Genomic DNA, 12,147 nt, shown 5'->3' on the forward strand with positions numbered 1-12,147 from the left:
GGGGGGGGGGGGGGTGGTCCGAGGTGCGATGGTGTTCCGACACCTCCCCTGCAGGAGTCACCAGCATGGGCCCTATCACCTCCTCCTCCCTTGGGATGCCCGATGGCCCCCGCGCTACTCCATGGTATGGGGTACGAGGGAGGACATGCCCTGAGGCTCCCCTGCCACTTGGCGCTACGTATCCTGAAGGCCCAGTCTGGTCTCGACCAGGGTCCCCATGCTGCAGGCATGAGCACAGGGAGTGGACCACCTCTGTCTGGAACTGTGCCACATCACTCTGTGACTATGCCCCACCTTCTGGGTTTGTGTCACATCAACCAGTGACTGCACCATCTCCCTCTGGGACTGGGCCATCTCCCTCTGGGACTGGGCCACCTCCCTCTGGGACTGGGCCACCTCCCTCTGGGACTGGGCCATGTTGGCCCAGTGCCTGGACAATGCCACCAACATTTCCAGCCATGGCCTGCTGTGACTGGACCACGCTCAGGAGCACCGCTGAGATTTCCAGGTGGCTCTGGGACATGGTCGCCTGTGAGGCGGCCACCCTGTCCTGGGCCTCGGCCAGCACCTGTACAGAATGCCCCAGGCCTTGGACATGCCGATCCATAGCCACGACCTTCGCCCCCCAATGCCTCCACCGTGGATGCCACCCATGCGGTGTCAGCCTGGGTGGCACGCACTGCTGCTGCTGCAAGGTACTGGATGATCAACAAAAGCCCTCGTGTAATCCCTGGCCCTGCGACTGAATCTCCACTGTTCCAGAAGCTCGAGACCCGTCTGGACAGCAGCTAGTTCCTCGGGTCGGCCTGCCCTCTGACTCTCCGTCCCCTCAGTTGTTCCTATTTCCCCCTGCTGCACCGGGTCAACTGTGTGGTGTTACTCAGAGAGTGTCCCAGGAGCCTTTTCACCAACATGCCCAACCAAGGTGAGTGTCTCTGGGATGGTGGAGGGTGTTGGAGACAGCTGTGATGGGAAATCACTGTCATCCTCCGACCCGAGCTCCAGGGTCTCCTGAGTCTCTGGTTAAGTGCTGGTGTCCGAACTGCTCTCAGCATTGGGGCCGAGCACACTGGGAGTGGTCTCCGGCTGTGGCACTGGCTGGAGGCGGGGGGCACCAGATGGACCCGCCCCACCTCCAGCAGTTCCTGTAAGACACAAGGCAAGACGCATGGTTCGACTGCGGGCCGGGGAGAGTGGGGAATGGTGGTGGGGTATAGACCCATCTCGCTGCTAAACACGGAAGTGAAAATCCTGGCAAGGTTACTGGCGAGAAGGTTGGAGGAGTGTGTGCCAGAGGTGGTTTTGGAGGACCAAATGGTCTTTGTGAAGGGGAGGCAGCTCTCTTGTAATATTAGGAGATTGCTGAATGTAATTAATACCCCATCGGGGGGGGGGGGGGGACAAATACCGGAGGTGATCGTGTCCATGGACGCGGAGAAGTCTTTTGATCAGGTAGAGTGGAGGTATCTGTTTGAGATTTTGGGGAGGTTTGTGGCATGGGTTTGGTTGTTGTATGCCTCCCCATGGCAAGTGACAATGAGACAAACCTGGGGTGTTTTGGGTTGTATAGGGGGACAAGGCAGGGGTGCCCGCTGTTGTTTGCATTGGTGATTGAGCCCTTTGAGATGGCACTTCGGGCCTCGATTGAATCACAGAGAATTGTGAGGGGGACAGGGAGCACGGGTTTATTGTTCGCTGATGGGTTGTTATTGTTAATGGCGGATCCATTGGAAAGCATGGGCAGAATCAGGGGCCTAATGGAGAGGTTTGGGGCTTTTTCGGGAAAAGTGAGGTGTTTCTGGTGAACGGGGCGGGGGGGGGGGGGGGTGGGGGGGGAGGACCTGGGGGCTCTGCCATTTAAGGTGGTGAGGGAGCGGTTTCGGTAATACATGAGTGGGCCAGATGCATAGTAATTTTCAATTCTAAATACTAACTCTGTTTCTCTCTTCACAGATGCTGTCAAACCTGTTGAGTATTTCCAGCACTTTCTGTTTCAATAACTGTTCACCACTACTGTTTCTTGCCACGCACCTAATTTTGTGTCCATGCAACAAATTAGCCTTTTATTCCATGGTCTTCAACTTTGGTGACAAGCCTGCAATGTGGCACTTTATCAAATACCTTTTGGGAGTCTTGCATTATCCTTGTCAATCCTCTTTGTTACTGCATCAAAAAACACAAATTAGTTAAAAACAATTTGTCCTTGAGGGAGGCGGTGAAGTGGTATTGTCGCTGGACTAGTAATCCAGAGACCCAGGATAATGATCTGGGCCCAAGGTGCGAATCCTACCATGGCAGGTGATGGTATTTAAACTCAATAAAATATCTGGAATTGAAAGTCCAATGATGACCATTGCCGATTGTCATAAAAACCTATCTGGTTCACTAATGTCCTTTAGGGAAGGAAATTTCATAGAATTTACAGTGCAGAAGGAGGCCATTCGGCCCATCGAGTCTGCACCGGCTCTTGGAAAGAGCACCCGACCCAAGGTCAACACCTCCTCCCTATCCCCATAACCCAGTAACCCCACCCAACACCAAGGGCAATTTTGGACACTAAGGGCAATTTAGCATGGCCAATCCACCTAACCTGCACATCTTTGGACTGTGGGAGGAAACCGGAGCACCCGGAGGAAACCCACACGCACACACAGGCAGGATGTGTAGACTCCGCACAGACAGTGACCCAAGCCGGAATTGAACCTGGGACCCTGGAGCTGTGAAGCAATTGTGCTATCCACAATGCTACCGTGCTGCCCCTTACCTGGTCTGGTCTACATGTGGCTCCAGGCCCACAGCAATGTGGTTGACTCTTAAATGCCCTCTGAAACGGCTTAGCAAGTCACTCCATTATTTTCAACTACAAAAACACAAAAAAGGAATGAAACCGGACGGACCACCCAGCATCAAACCAGGCACCGGAAACGACAATAGCAAACCCAGCCCTGCCGACCCTGCGAAGTCTTCCTTACTCACATCTGGGGGCTTGTGCCAAAGTTGGGAGAGCTGTCTCACAGACTAGCCAAGCAACAGCCTGACATAGTCATACTCACAGAATCATTCCTCACAATGTCCCAGACACCACGATCACCATTCCTGGGTATATCCTGTCTCACTGGCAGGACAGACCCAGCAGAAGTGGCGGCACAGTGGAATACAGTCGGGAGGGAGATGCTCTGGGAGTCCTCAACATTGACCCTGGACCCCATGAAGTCTCATGGTTTCAGTTCCCTTGGCCTGCCCCAACATAACCCCATCCGTCCCTTACATGGGTAAGGAAACCTGATTACCACGTTCCGGCCACCATCAGCTGATGAATCAGTACTCCTCCATGTTGAACACCACTTGGAGAAAGCACTGAGGGTGGCAAGGACGCAGAATATGCTCTGGGTGAGGAAATGTCCAACACCAAGATGGCCCGGTAGTACCACCACATCCAAGTGTGTCTTTCAAAAAGCATTTAGATGGTTACATGGGTAAGATGGGTATAGAGGGTTATGGGCCAAGTGCGGGCAACTGGGACTAGCTTAATGGTAAAAACTGGGCGGCATGGACTGGTTGGGCCGAAGGGCCTGTTTCCATGCTGTAAACTTCTATGATTCTTCTATAAGTACAGCTACAACATTGACATCTTCCCGGCAATGTAGAAAATTGCCCAGGTGTGTCCTGTGCATAAGACAGGACAAATCCAACCCAGCCAATTACCGCCCTATCAGCCTAATCTCCATCATCAGCAAAATGATGAAAGGGGTCATCAACTGTGCTATCAAGCGGCATTTACTCAGCAATAACCTGCTCACGGATGTTCAGTTTGGGTTCCGTCAGGGTCACTCAGCTCCTGACCTCATTACAGCCTTGGTTCAAACATGAACAAAAGCCCTGAATGCCAGAGGCGAGGTGAGAGTGACTGCCCTTGACATCCAGACATTTGACCGAGTATGGCATCAAGGAGCCCTAGCTAAACTGGAGTCAGTGGGAATCAATGGGAAAATTCTCCTCTGGTTAGAGTCATACCTGGCACAAAGGAAGATGGTTGCGGTGGTTGGAGGTCAATCATCTCAGCTCCAGGACATCACTGCAGGAGTTCCTCAGGGTAGTGTTCTAGGCCCAACCTTTTAATATTTTAATGTCTGTAGAGGTCTTCTAGATTCACTTTCATGTTAGCTGCCAGTCTTTTCTCATACTCTCTCTTCACTCATTTTCACTCAAACTTTTTAACTTCAGCCTGGTTGTCACTTGTATTATCAACCTAACGTCTGTCATGTGCACCCTTTTCCCACTGACTTTCTATCTCTTTTGTCATCCAGGGAGCTCTGCCTTTGTTTGCCCTACTCCCCTTTCTCCTACTCCCCTTTCCCCTGTAGAAATGTACCTCAATGGTACCTAAACTATCTCCTCTTTGTTCTGTTACAGTTTGTCCTGACAATCTTTCATTCCGGTTTATCCAAATATATGTACACACCATGTTTAATTTAGCCCTCCACCAATTAATCATTCTTACTCTGGACTCATTTCCTTTCTATAGATAATCTAAACCTTATGATACTATGATCACTATTCCCTAAATGTTCCTCTACTGACAGTTAATCCACCTCCACCCCCAGCACCGGATCCAGCAAAGCCTCCTTCCTGGTAAGGGAACATATTGAGCTGGATAAATTCTCCTGAACATCAAGAATTCTTCCTCCTCTCTGCCCATCATTATTATTAGCCCATTCTATATTAGAATCATTAAAGTGCTCCATTGTCACTACTCAAGTTTTTTTACAGCTCCCTGTCATTTCTTGGCAAGTTTGTTCCTTCTATCTTTCCAAGTATTTGGTGGCCTATAGAATACACCCAGTAATGCAATGATGCTTCTATTTTTTTTTTGCCTCTTACCATATAGATTCTGTTCTTGATCCCTCCAGGACATCCGCTCTCTTCAGCATTGTCACTTTGGGATGGACTTTCTTTCTAAAGACTGGTAGTGGGAGTCTAGAAATTTCACAGCCCCACCCACCTAGCTCAGAAGAAAGTGCCAGCAAGCACAAGACTTTCGTTCCTGGTGGGTACAAACTGGAGTCAGGCCTGCCGCCCCTTGAAAGAGTTCGGAGGTAGCCACAGGGGCTGTCAAGTGCCAAGGTGGGCTGTATTATTATTATTATTATTTAAAAGGCCCAGTTGTAATAATGACAGCAAAACAAAGAACAGCCCTCTAGCCTTCACTCTCACACCCCCATGGACAAATGAATGTGATGGGATAGGATGGAATGAGCTTGGTTGTGATTAGCTGGGATGGGATGACCCAAAGACAGTTTCACACATCTGGCCAACTAAAGGGAGTGAAGTGGATGGTGTACTGTACCCTATAAAGTGCTGTTCATGTCTTTGTACAAGGACATCTTGGTGATGTGAAGAACGACTGGAGAGATTTGAACTTGCAGTCTTTGAGTGAGGTGCGCGATGACAAAAACCCATTAGAGAGTATTTGAGAAAAGAGATAGGGGGCTGGATTCTCCGATCCTGCGGCTATGTCCGCAGGATCCATCGGCGTTGCCCCTGCACCCATCCTCTGCCTGGTGGGGACCAGCAGCCATGCAGCGTAAAGCCCCCAGTTTTACCTGCAGATAAGGTCGCAGAATGGCCGGGTCCGTGGCAGCACATGCGCACAGCAGTGGCCGTGCCGTACAACATGGCCCCGGCCGCGCGTGGACCCGCCCTGCCAAAATCTTCCCTCCTGTAACCCTCCTTGCCACCCCTGGACTAACCCCCACAAGTCCCCCCAGCCCCTGCCAAAGCCTCCCCTGCCAGCAGAAAGGCTCCCCTTGCCCCTCCGACTGTGGCGGCGCTGGACATAGACCGCAGCTGCTACGCGAGGTCCCTGAATGTTGTGAGGACACACGTCCCACGCCGCCGGAGACTCGGCCCATCGGGGGCATTGTGGGAGGGCCTCAGGTGACGTCCTGGTCTGTCCATATGGTGTGCAGCATACTCCCTACGTATGCCGTTTTTGAGGGGGTGGAGCATCTCAAAAGGGGCACCGCCCCCGATTCCTGCGTAAAGGTGGATTCTCCGGCTGATTGCCGAATGCAATTTTGGTGTCGGAGAATCCGCCCAGGGTGTTGGAGAGGGTGACTGGATTAAGGCAGTGTTGGAAGGAATGGGGATAGTATGGGAGGGGACGTCAGTTAACATGTTTATGATTATGTGGAGATGCCGGCGTTGGACTGGGGTGAGCACAGTAAGAAGTCTTACAACACCAGGTTAAAGTCCAACAGGTTTGTTTCGATGTCACTAGCTTTTGGAACGCTGCTCCTTCCTCAGGTGAATGAAGAGGAATGCTCCAGAAACATATATATAGACAGATTCAAAGATGCCAGACAATGCTTGGAATGCGAGCATTAGCAGGTGATTAAATCTTTACAGATTCAGAGATGGGGTAATCCCAGGTTAAAGAGGTGTGAATTGTGTCAAGCCAGGACAGTTGGGAGGATTTCGCAGGCCAGATGGTGGGGGATGAATGTAATGCGACATGAATCCCAGGTCCCGGTTGAGGCCGCACTCGTGTGCGGAACTTGGCTATAAGCTTCTGCTCGGCGATTCTGCGTTGTCGCGCGTCCTGAAGGCCGCCTTGGAGAACGCTTACCCGGAGATCAGAGGCTGAATGCCCTTGACTGCTGAAGTGTTCCCCGACTGGAAGGGAACATTCCTGCCTGGTGATTGTCGCACGATGTCCGTTCATTCGTTGTCGCAGCGTCTGCATGGTCTCGCCAATGTACCACGCTTCGGGACATCCTTTCCTGCAGCGCATGAGGTAGACAACGTTGGCCGAGTCGCACGAGTATGTACCGCGTACCTGGTGGGTGGTGTTCTCACGTGTAATAGTGGTATCCATGTCGATGATCTGGCACGTCTTGCAGAGATTGCCATGGCAGGGTTGTGTGGTGTCGTGGTCACTGTTCTGAAGGCTGGGTAGTTTGCTGCAAACAATGGTTTGTTTGAGGTTGCGCGGTTGTTTGAAGGCAAGTAGTGGGGGTGTGGGGATGACCTTGGCAAGATGTTCATCTTCATCGATGACGTGTTGAAGGCTGTGAAGAAGATGTCGTAGTTTCTCCGCTCCGGGGAAGTACTGGACGATGAAGGGTATTCTGTAGGTTGTGTCCCATGTTTGTCTTCTGAGGAGGTTGGTGCGGTTTTTTCCTGTGGCGCGTTGGAACTGTCGATCAATGAGTCGAGCACCATATCCCGTTTGTAGGAGGGCATCTTTCAACGTCTGTTGATGTCTGTTACGCTCCTCCTCGTCTGAGCAGATCCTGTGTATACGGAGAGCTTGTCCATAGGGGGATGGCTTCTTTAATGTGTTTAGGGTGGAAGCTGGAGAAGTGGAGCATAGTGAGGTTATCCGTGGGTTTGCGGTAAAGCGAAGTGCTGAGGTGACCGTCCTTGATGGAGACGAGTGTGTCCAAGAATGCAACTGATTTTGGAGAGTAGTCCATGGTGAGTCTGATGGTTGGATGGAACTTATTGATGTCATCGTGTAGTCGTTTCAGTGATTCTTCGCCGTGGGTCCAAAGGAAAAAAATGTCATCAATGTATCTGGTGTATAACGTCGGTTGAAGGTCCTGTGCGGTGAGTAGGCCTTGTTCAAACTTGTGCATGAAGATGTTGGCGTATTGGGGTGCGTATTTGGTCCCCATGGCTGTTCCGTGCGTCTGGATGAAGAACTTGTTGTCGAAGGTGAAGACGTTGTGATCCAGAATGAAGCGGATGAGTTGCAGAATTGCATCTAGAGATTGGCAGTTGTCGGTATTGAATACTGAGGCTGTTGCAGCAATGCCGTCGTCATGGGGGTTGCTGGTGTAGAGTGCCGAGACGTCCATTGTGACGAGGAATGTTCCTAGTTCAACTGGTCCATGGGTGCTGAGTTTCTGTAGGAAGTCTGTCGTGTCGCGACAGAAGCTGGGCGTACCTTGTACGATGGGTTTAAAGATGCCCTCGATGTAGCCAGAGAGGTTCTCACACAGGGTCCCATTGCCTGAAACGATAGGACGGCCTGGTGTGTTGGCCTTGTGTATTTTCGGGAGGCAGTAGAGATCTCGAATGCGGGGAGTACATGGGATGAGAGCATGTAGGGTGGTCTGAAGATCTGGATCCAAGGTCTTGATCAGTCTGTTAAGTTGGCGGATGTGTTCCTTGGTCGGATCTGCGGGTAACTGTCTGTAGTGTTCTTGGTTGTTCAGTTGTCGGTATACTTCTTTGCAGTAGTCCGTTCTGTTCAGTATGACAGTGGCCCCTCCTTTGTCTGCTGGTTTGATGACGATGCTGCGGTTGGTCTTGAGAGCACGGATGGCATTGCGTTGTGCTTGGGTGACGTTCGGGGCTATCTTGTGAATGCGACTGATGAATCTGGCATGAATCTCTGGATCTGTAAAGATTTAATCACCTGCTAATGCTCGCATTCCAAGCATTGTCTGGCATCTTTGAATCGGTCTATATATATTTCATAGACTTAATTCTTGAGTGTCAGTGTGCTTAAAACGTGGATCAGAGGAGTGGGCATTTCTCTTAACTGGTTTGAAAAGAGACAAAAGGATATAAAATAGGTCTGTACCCTGATTGGATGAATGAATGTGGAGAGGTGCGGGAGTGGATCCTGCTGGGATTGAATGGTAAAGGGATCTTGATGGATTTGTGTGATGGAGGGAGTGGAACCTGAAACTCCAGATTGAGTAGTGGATCTTGAGTAATTTAATTGGGGTGCGTGTGGATTCCCAGGTGAATTAATTGGGATGAGACTGGATCCTGGGAGAATTATTTGGGGTGGAAGTGCGTCCTGGGTGATTGAATTTGTGTGTGAGTGGATGCTGATTGGTTAATTGTGGTGAGGGTGCGTCCTGAGTGAGGTAATTGAGGTAGGATGGATCCTGAGTAGGCTAATTGGGGTGAGTGGATGCTGAGACGAAACACAGACGCTGTGACCGCTCTGCCCGGACCTGTGCAAGCATGGCCCCAACCTTCCTGTCTTTTCAACTCAGCATCTTGCTCTCATGGCCACTCGGCCTGGTGCAATGCTCCAGTGAAGCCCAGTATAATCTCAAAGAACAACAACTTCGCTTCCAATTAGGGTCATTACATTCTTCTGGACTCAAGATTGAGTTCAACAGGTTCACCTGGATCCCTGCATGCTAGCTCCGCCCAGGAGCCGGGTTATAAATATGCGTGGCCTTCAGCTAGCAGCCATTTCATCAACTGCTGGAGGAGGCCACATTGGGATGCACTCAAGCTTGGGGCAGCTGCTGCCAAGGCGCAATGGGGAAAGACCAGCAAATGTACACCGAGGGGCAGGTAACAGTGTAAACCCCCCTCGGTCTGGGTCATTAGCACTCCAATGTATAAAAGAAACATGACAAGGTAAATGTTTAAGAAGGAATTGTAACGTAAAGAGCGGTATGTGTGTAATGTTATCAAAATTGAATGGAAGAAAGTCAAGGGAATGTGTAACTCTGATGCAAATGTACAGTCAAGACAATGCGAAATGTTCTGTAATGCTTAGTATAGATTTTATGAATAAAGTATATTTTTTTGAAAAAAGAAATAAAGCCTCAGTTTGAATTCAACTTAGTCTTCAGCCAAATTGATCGTGCCTCATGTTTTTCATTTCCCTGAGATTTTCCAGCATTTTCTTTTTGGCTTATACCTCTCCTGATGTTTTTTTTACGAAGGTTGTACACATTGTCCTGGAGATTAATCACCAATTAGTTCAATCTTGGAGGTCTGGGATCTGCATGGGTTAATTGGGGTGTGAGTAGATCATAAATTATTTTCATGGATCCTGATCGATTTAGTTGGACCGAAGTGTGTGCGCGGAGTGAATTAATTGGGTAGTGGCAGATCGCAGTGTATTAATTGGGGTGCGGGTGAATCCCAAGTAGGTTAACTGGGGAGGTGATTGCATTGGGATGGGAGTGGATCTAGCGGCGTGGGAGAGAGTCCCGGTTAATTGGTGTGGCAGTGGAGCCTGTATGATTTAATTAAAGTGTGAGTGGATTGAGTGATTTCATTGAAGGGGTGGATCCAGAGCAATTCAGCAGACTGAGAGTGGAATCCGGATGATTTAGCGGACGGGGAGTGGATCCCGGGTGATTTGGCGGACTGGGAGTGGATTACGGATTAGTTAGCGGACTGGGAGTGGACCCCGGATGGTTTGGCGGACTGGGAGTGGATCCTGGATGAGTTAGCGGGCTGGCAGTGGATCCCGGGTGATTTAGAGGACTGGGAGTGGGTCTCGGGTGATCTGGCGGACTGGGGGTGGATCTCGGGTGATTTGGCGGACTGGGAGTGGGTCCTGGGTGAGTTAGCGGACTGGGAGTGGATCCCAGGTGTAGCGCACAATGACTTACGAGAGAGACGAGTAGTGATGAAGTCGATGAGGCTTTATTAAGCAAGACTTGTCCCAAGCAGTTCAGCAACAGAATGAAGCGGCGGGGAGAAGCTCAGGTTCTTATACTCCGCCTTCAGGGCGGAGCCAGGAGTCAACAGCCAACCAGGACCCGGGATCTGTCAGCCAATAGCATCACGGCTTCACAGTCCCACATGACCCCTAATACATACCACCACATTCACCCCTTGTTAAAAAGGAACCCGGCAGGGTGGTGGTTCGCATGGTGGTAGGGGTTTACAAGGCTGGTCCTGGGAGGAAAATTACGGGCATGTTACTACAGTTTTAGCCCTACACTGGTCTATGTACAACGTTTGTGAAACTATTTACAATATTAGTAAGAGAAAATTTTTTTTTGTTACAATCCAACAACATTCTTGGTGTCACGCCGATGCCACGAGTCGAGCGGGCGGTCTGGTCTTCCTCGTCGATCGCCTCAACCCCGGTGGTGGTGCAGGTGCTTGTTCAGGCGTTGTCGTCTCCGGGAGCGTTTCGGTGTTCGTTCCGGTTTTACTTCTGGGCGGGCACGGGAGGAGGACCGATCCTCCCGGGAAGGGGGCGTTCGCGGGGTGCGTCCGTGGTAGGGAGGGGATGATCGGTGTCGGGGGGGGTGTGTGTGTTGCCGGCAGGCGCCAGGTCCCGCAGGGAGACCATGTCCTGTCGGCCGTCGGGGTACGCCACGTAGGTGTACTGCGGGTTCGCGTGGAGAAGGAGAACCCTCTCAACCGCACATGTTTCCGGAGCAAGATGGGTCCTGGGGCCACCAGCCAGGTCAGCAGCGACGTTCCGGAGGAGGACTTCCTGGGGAAGACGAGGAGGCGCTCATGAGGCATTTGGTTAGTGGTGGTACACAGCAGCGACCGGATGGAGTGGAGAGCGTCCGGGAGGACCTCCTGCCACCGGGAAACTGGGAGATCCCTGGACCATAGGGCCAGTAGGACGGTCTTCCAGACCGTGACGTTCTCCCTCTCTACTTGCCCATTCCCCCGGGGGTTGTAGCTGGTCGTCCTGCTCGAGGCTATGCCCTTGCTGAGCAGGAACTGGCGCAGCTCGTCACTCATGAAGGCGGACCCCCTGTCGCTATGGATATATGCGGGGCAACCGAACAGTGTGAATATGGTGTCAAGGGCTTTAATGACTGTGGCCGCTGTCATGTCGGGGCAGGGGATGGCGAAGGGGAAATGGGAGTACTCGTCCACCACGTTCAGGAAGTATGCGTTGCGGTCGGTGGAGGGGAGGGGCCCTTTGAAATCCAGACTGAGGCGTTCAAAGGGGCGGGAAGCCTTGATCAGGTGCGCTCTATCCGGCCTGAAAAAGAGTGGTTTGCACTCTGCGCAGATGTGGCAGTTCCTGGTGACTGTACGGACCTCCTCCACAGAGTAGGGGAGGTTGCGGGACTTTATGAAATGGTAGAACCGAGTGACCCCCGGGTGGCAGAGGTCCTCGTGGAGGGCTTGGAGACGGTCTATTTGTGCGTTGGCACATGTGCCGCGGGATAGGGCATCGGACGGCTCATTCAGCTTTCCGGGACGGTACAAGATCTCGTAGTTGAAGGTGGAGAGCTCGATCCTCCACCTTAAGATCTTGTCATTTTAAATTTTGCCCCGCTGTGCATTATTGAACATGAAGGCTACCGACCGTTGGTCGGTGAGGAGAGTGAATCTCCTGCTGGCCAGGTAATGCCTCCAATGTCGCACAGCTTCCACTATGGCCTGGGCTTCCTTTTC

The 12,147-nt window shown here is 51.5% G+C and overlaps 1 long non-coding RNA gene across 1 annotated transcript in view; it reads right to left on the reverse strand.

Moving 5' to 3' along the window:
• LOC140398665 (uncharacterized) overlaps window positions 1-6,346 on the reverse strand; it is a 37,757-nt gene extending 31,411 nt beyond the window's left edge. The window contains exons 1-2 of the long non-coding RNA XR_011937535.1: window positions 4,882-6,346; window positions 2,032-2,163 (exon numbers count right to left, since the gene is read on the reverse strand). This is a non-coding gene — a long non-coding RNA (uncharacterized lncRNA). The remainder of the gene's footprint in view (window positions 1-2,031; window positions 2,164-4,881) is intronic.
• Window positions 6,347-12,147: the final 5,801 nt, after the last annotated feature.

The sequence above is a fragment of the Scyliorhinus torazame genome, chromosome 2 (assembly GCF_047496885.1).
Source record: "Scyliorhinus torazame isolate Kashiwa2021f chromosome 2, sScyTor2.1, whole genome shotgun sequence".
Classification (NCBI taxonomy): Eukaryota; Metazoa; Chordata; class Chondrichthyes; order Carcharhiniformes; family Scyliorhinidae; genus Scyliorhinus; species Scyliorhinus torazame.